Here is a 7,653-nt window from a genome sequence, read left to right on the forward strand (position 1 = left end):
GTCATTTAACATAACATAACATAGCATAACATTCTAAAACCTGCCTAAGTCAGTTTATGGTTGCTTGAGCATGACTGTGCTATGTATTAAAATGGTGTCTTGTTTAGAGTTAGTTGCTGATAAGATAACCAACACTTCCTTAGAAAACCTATAATTAAATTAAAACAAATTTAGCTTAATGGAGGAATAGATATTTTGGTACGGGTGCAGGAGTGAGTGCATTGTCTTAGTGGTCCCAGCCTTGTGATTGATGTTATAGGGATAGGTTGTGCCACCCTGTGATCATGGCACGAAGTAAAAATGTTTGCAAAATGGACAGTTGATTCAATATGCCATTGAACATTTCCTGATTTGTTTTTATCTAACTGGGATTTTTTTCTAGAGTTATGAATTTAGGGTACTTATCCTGAGTTTGTAAAAGTAAATTAAAGCATTAACTGTTAAGTTATTTTTTGTACATGCTTACCCTGGACATTCTGCTATTTCACAGATTCAATATCCTGGATTTAAAACCTGTGCATGTATATTGTCCATCATAAATTTGCTTGTTCTGCCTAGGCTTGGGTGGGCTTTCCTCTAGATACCCCAGTTTTCCTCCATCTTAATAATAATAATAATTAATAATAATTCATCTTCCCCAGAGACATGCAGGTTAGGTTGTTTGGTAACTCTCAACTGGCCAGAGTGTGAATGTAAATGGACAAAGCAATGGACTTGTGTTCTGGCCAGGGCAGTTTATTGCCTTGGGCACAGTTCTGCCCCCTGCAACCCTGATTTGGATTAAAAGGGTTTGAGAATGTTATGCATATTTGATTAACTTGATTCTCCTTAGACATGTTCAGTCAATATATATATATATATATATATATATATATATATAAATATACTAATATATTTAAGAAGACCTATTATGTCAGTTATGTACTCTTGCGTATCTCTTTATTTTTGAAAGTAAAACATCATAACAGAACACAAGTTCATCAAACAAATGAAAATAGTATAGCAAGTACAATAGTATGCTTCAAAAGCAATCCATGAAGCACAGCATTCAAATCCCACCCAAATAGGAAAGCATAATGACTACAGAGCCCCATCTAAAACATTTTTACAGGATTGAACAATAACTAAACTAAAAAGGCTGAGATCAACCTTGGAATGCCTACTTTAGGATTACACTATTGAGTTCTTTTAAGTTCTGAAGACATCCTGAACAGATCCTTGTAAAAGAGTATTTATTTTTTTCCAATTTTGAGGCAATACTGAACACTTCTTTCCCAAAGGCTTAGTGAGGGTTGTATGGTGTAGGATACTATGCTATTTTCATAGCACACTTTTATTCCATCTGGTATTACCCCAGACATTGCTTTTAAGGGGTTAGGAGTGATTTTAAATCCAAAGCTATCTAATACATACACAGAAACATTTGCCCAAAATGGTACAAGTGTAAGGCTTTCTGAAAAAATATAAGGTACTGATGCAAGTGCTTTTTGACATTGCTCACAGATTGGATCTTGCCCAGCGTATATATTTTAGATATTTTAGTTTATATGCAATTGAGGAGCAGTTGTTAGTTGACATACGGCATCCTTAGTACATATCGAACTGTTGTATATTTTCTGAAAGTCAGAGTTCCATTCCTTCTTTGACATATCCCTTTCCCATTATGCCTTAATATCCATCCATCCATCCATTTTCCAACCCGCTGAATCCGAACACAGGGTCACGGGGGTCTGCTGGAGCCAATCCCAGCCAACACAGGGCACAAGGCAGGAAACAATCCTGGGCAGGGTGCCAACCCACCGCAGGACACACACAAACACACCCACACACCAAGCACACACTAGGGCCAATGTAGAATCGCCAGTCCATCTAACCCTCATGTCTTTGGAATGTGGGAGGAAACCGGAGCGCCCGGAGGAAACCCATGCAGACACGGGGAGAACATGCAAACTCCACGCAGGGAGGACCCGGGAATCGAACCCAGGTCCCCAGATCTCCCAACTGCGAGGCAGCAGCGCTACCCACTGCGTCACCGTGCCGCCCCTGCCTTAATATCATTAAGGGAAATGTTCCCTTAAATGTTTTGATCTACTCTGGACATGCTGTCTTCATCTACACTAGCCAGTATCACTTCAGGGAAAGATACAGATGAAGGTTGAGGGAAGTTGCATAGGTTGCTTTTAAAGAAGTTTCTAGTTTAAATACAGAGGAAAATGTGTGTAGCTGGAAGATTACGTTGGAATTTAATTGTTAAAAAGATCCAAATACATTTGATTTAGAGTTATCTAAATGTTACAGTAATCACATCTTACATAGACTAAATACTGCAGAAGTTAGAGATGATTGAAATAGGTGATATCATATATACAGCAACAAATAGGAGTTTCTCTGCTTTAAAAGTTCCCTGTGTTAGTTTCATAACTTTAATAAATTGTGAATCACTGGATTGCTGGTAAATTGTTGTTGAGTGGTGCACAGAGCAGAACTTAACCGAAAGATTTAGTACAGGATTTCCTTCACTTTTACTAGCAAGGCAGGAGTAGATTTGTGGACTTGTGCTAATATCCAAAATTTTATTGTAATAATTTTGCAGCACAGTTGTAAAACTTAAGAAAGTTAGCTTTAGATCTCTGTAGAGCCATCCTTTTATTGTGTGACCATCTTGAGTTCCAGATAAATAATATTACAGTTTAGCTTATCAAAGAATGACATGTTAATGCTTGTGGGAATGCTCTGAAAGAGGTACAGCATAGGAGCTTTGGAAGGATACAGTATTCATTTTAGCAATACTGATTTTCCTAACTACAGTAAGATAATGGGTGGGCTGTCTATTAACATCTTGTTTTCTATCATAGTACCAAATTCTGTTTATTTTAAATATAGTATAATTATAATTTTTTATTATTAATTATTATTCCCAGATATTTAAATTCTTCCAGTATAAATCAGCAGTCCAGACTGAATACATTTTTGATGTGCCAGAAAATATGCAGAAAAAAACACACTTTTCTTCAAATTAATTTGAATTATGAGATCTTTTTAAATTCTCTGAAGAATTTGATACTAATGGCATAAATGACTGTGGGTCTGAGCTTTAAAACACCATATTACCAGCATAAAGAGGTATTTTCTGTTCATACCTTTCCATGTAGTTTAATTTATCTCTGAATTCTTCCATTGATGAATAGCAAACAGCACTGATGATAATTGACACCCTTGTCTGGTTCCACATTCTAATTTGAAGTAATCCAAGTTCATTTTATTAATATGGAATGAGGCTTCTGGACTAATACAAAGCAGTTTAATCCAGATATATTGGTGCCAAACCTAAATTTGCACTATCAAAGGATTACTCTGCATCCAAAGATAATAAGATATCTAGAGATTCAAATTCAACATTTTCAATTTTATTGCCAATTTTTATTAGTCCCTATGTACACTATAAGTGTCAAATGTATTGCTCATGTAGTATTCATCCATCATTGAACCCATTTAATCCAGTTTAGGTGTTTGCAGAGCCAGAGCCTAACCAAGCAGCATCTAGAATCATAACGGAAATGAACCATGGATGGGATGCAAATCCATTGAAGGTCCACTTTAGTGTTACCAATTAGCTTAACACCTTTAACACATAGAAGGGAAACTAGAGAACCTGAAGTATAATAACATAAGCTGTATTCAGATAGTGACTTGGGCAGAATCTGAAAACAGGACGGGAGTTGTGAGGCATCAGTGCCAAATACTACACTTAGTCATGTGAAAGTGCCTAAAACATTTGTGTTTCCTCATATACTGCAATATTTCTGTTGAATAGAATACAGGAGCCCACATAACTGTAAATGAGATCTGTCTAGGGAAGGAATAACTTTAACATCTGGCTTGAACAATGGAATATTGCCAAATACGTTTTCCATAATATGTAGTTCATTGCATGGTGGTGAAGACTCTAATGGAATTGTAAGCTATCAGGGTTTTTCCTCAAGGTAATAAAATACTGCAGGAATTGCTGAGAATGAAATACAGTGCACACGCATACACATGGGAAACAGCTTGAAGGCTTGGGTGACAATAACAGTCCACTGACACAGGAGGTGTGACTGTGCACTAACAACCTCTCTTCTTCCCTTTCTGCAGAAATGATATTTGACACCATTCCATCTGATGTCACCTCCAGAGTTCATCCACCTGGACCCACCTCTTCCTCCCAGAACGCCTTAAATATGGAAGAGCCTCTATCCTAATTAGTCTACTGTAGACAAAAGTAGGGATGACTCGATTTGGCATTATAACTTGTGTTTCCTTTGCATTTATTGTTGAGAATTATATGGGGTTAGCTCTGACCTTGTCCTGTTCTTACTTTTAAAACAGGTTCCTTAACTATAAAGGCAGCTCAAAAGCATTCCTTACATAGTATTCCTTTAAATGTGTATTGTGATTTGGGGCATTAAGGGTGACAATAGGACACTGAATTTGTAAGCTCATTATTATGTAAGGCCTTAAACAATGCAAGCAATAATCACAAACACCTGGCAAACCCAAGCTTTCTCTAGCAAAGAAGCATGGCAGAAGAGTGAACGGAAAATAAAAGGGTGAATGGGAGATGTTGTTGGAAAGAAAGCACTCTGCGCCAAGAATTAGATACCCTTTTAGGCTCAACCTAGGTGGCCGATATGGTGATGATTCATGAGCACTTACCGGTTACCTCCCATTGTTGGGTATGTTTGAGAGAAGACCTGGCAGCAGACTCGGGACACTCTGGAGGTAATATTGTATATGCTGTATGTCCACCAGAAGTGCTTGGGAATTTCCCAGTAGTAAATAAATAACATTGCTGGGCATCGTAGTCTACTTAGCATGGCATTGTGTCTCTCAGCAGGAAGAGTGGATGGACACTGAAGCTAACAGAATGACATTTCTCAGTTGTTGATGGTCACTTGTTGTTTTAATAAACTAATGCAAACTTGCTGCCCTCCCTTTTGTAACCAGACTATTGTTCCACAAATAGGTTGCTCCTCTCATGAAGGGCCTTCACTGGGTAGAGTGAGGAGCAAACGTATTAGTCTGTTTATAACTCTATTGGCTCTACTGGCTAATTAATGTGGATGTCCTCTCCACTTGAGCTCCACTACATTAATATTCTCTACCCAGGAGTGGCTGACTCATTTGCTTACTGCAAAACCTAAGAATTAACCTAAGAATTGTCTTTTTCTCCACACATCAGCAACCTCTCCAGGTCCTGCAGATATCTTCTTTACAACATCAGGAGAATCCGCCCCTTTCTCACTTCAGAGGCTACTCAGCTTCTCGTCCAGACCTTGGTCATCTCTAAGCTGGACTACTGCAACTCTCTGATGTCTGGACTTTCACTAAAGGCAACACGACCACTTCAATTGATCCAGAATGCAGCTGCAAGACTCATTTTTAATATTCCCAAATTGTCACACACTACACCTTTGCTGCAGAACCTGCACTGGCTCCCTGTGGCTGCCCGCATCAGGTTCAAAACCCTAACCCTTGCATTTAAGGCCAAAACTGGAACTGCACCACCTTACATATCAGCACTGGTTAAGCAACGTGTCACTTCTCGCTCTCTCAGAACATCAAGCACTGCTCGTCTCGAACCACCCTTACTTAAAAGAAGAGGACGACATGCATCAAGACTCTTTGCAGTGTTGGCTCCTCAGTGGTGGAACGAACTTCCTCTTGCTGTACGAACAGCGGAGACCCTCACTGTCTTCAAACGTCGTCTGAAGACACACTTCTTTCAACAGCACTTGGACTAAAGTCCCCGTACTTTTTTTCTACCCTTTTTCTCAAAAAAAAAAAAAAAATTTTGTACTAACAACTTACTATTTTCTTCTAGCATGGTTTTGTGTACAACTTGGTCAGCGGTAACTTGTTTAATGACAGTAGATTTAATCCTAGCCTTAGACTGAAGAACAGTCGTAGAGTACTAAGCACTGTTGTAAGTCGCTCTGGATAAGAGCGTCTGCTAAATGATGTAAATGTAAATGTAAATTATATTCTGCCCTACCTCCCATACTTCCTTTCTAAACTCCTTTCCCCACTGTAAACTAATGACACCTGGCTCATTCTGTTACACTGTTTGATGTCCTGGGGTCATGTGAGCACATTGCTTTTTGATTTCCCCTGGATCCCATATAATTGTTGAGGACTTTAAAACATTGTATTTAAATGATGAAGAAACATAAATTATGCCCAACTGGCTGTTTCCTGTCATGCAAAACAGAGCCCAGTATTTCCCTTCTTGGACTCCAGGGTGCCACCTAGTGGCCCTGTAGAATAGTACAAGAGATCCATGAGTACAGACATGTCACACTACTCTCGTCCTGCTAAGCAACTAGCACCATGGGGATATTTCCTCCTAGAGACATCTGGTTAAGAATGGCTACTGTTGGATAAGTGCTTCTATCATCAGTTTTACATACGTACATCATCCACAACATTAAAACCACTAAAAGGTGAAGTGAATAACATTGATCATCTAGGTGCAATGGCACCTGCCAAGGGATTCGATATATTAATCGGCAAATGAACAGTCAGTTCTTGAAGGTGATGTGTTGGGAACAGGAAAAATGGGCAAGTGTAAGGATCTGAGCGAATTTAACAAGTGCCACATTATAATGGCTAGATTACTGGGTCCAAATTGACACATATTGTTGGGTATTGTCAGTATGCAGTGGTTAGTATTTGTGAAAAGTGGTTCTAGGAAGAACAAACAGTGAACCAGCAACAGGGTCAAGGGTGCCCAAGGTTCACTGATGTGCATGGGGAGTGACGGCTAGCCCATCTGTTCCAGTCCTACAGAACAGCTACAGCAGCAGGAATTGCTGACAAACTTAATGATGATCATAAGAGAAAGGTGTCAAAAGACAGTGCATCACAGCTTGCCATGTAGGTGTATAGCCACAGACTGGTTGAAGTTCCCATGCTGACCCCTGGACACAGCCAAAAGCAGCCCACAATGGGCACAAGAGCATCAAAACTGGGCCCTGGAAAATGGAAGAAGGTGGCATGGTCTAATGAATCACATTTTCTTTTAGATCACTAGGGGGCTCTGCCCCCTGATCGCTTTGCTCGCCCATTCCCGGGTTTGGTTAAACGGATATACATTTTTAAGAGATTGTTATTTTCATAGGAATTGTTAAATATGCATTATTTTCACGTTTACTTTAAACCTTTAGTAAAAACAATATTTGGAATTAACTTTTCATCAAGATCACATTGAATTTTGATTCCGTGTTTGGACTTACATTGTGACAATGCAATATATAACTGCCTGTGAGTGAATATTGTTTTTTTCTCTCTAACAAATAAAACGACTTTTTCAAATGTTTGTCCATGCTCTTACTTCTTCACTTAGTTGTTGACGTGTTGTCTAGAACGTATAAAATTATTGTCCTCATAAAAAAAAAAAAAAGCCGAGAGCGCAGAAAGTGTGTCTGCCAAAAGCATTCACAGGACTAAGAGCTGAGAGCACAGGAACTGTATCTGACAAAAGCATTCATACGACTGAGGTTAGATGACCGTGGTCTTGTTTGAAAATAGTTGTAAGTAGGGCATGACTTGAAAGAATCTCATGTTAAAAGTCTCTGTCTCATGGGACTTCATACCGCGCCAACGTTTTTGGAA

The sequence above is a fragment of the Erpetoichthys calabaricus genome, chromosome 17, assembly GCF_900747795.2.
Source record: "Erpetoichthys calabaricus chromosome 17, fErpCal1.3, whole genome shotgun sequence".
NCBI classification, from domain to species: Eukaryota; Metazoa; Chordata; class Cladistia; order Polypteriformes; family Polypteridae; genus Erpetoichthys; species Erpetoichthys calabaricus.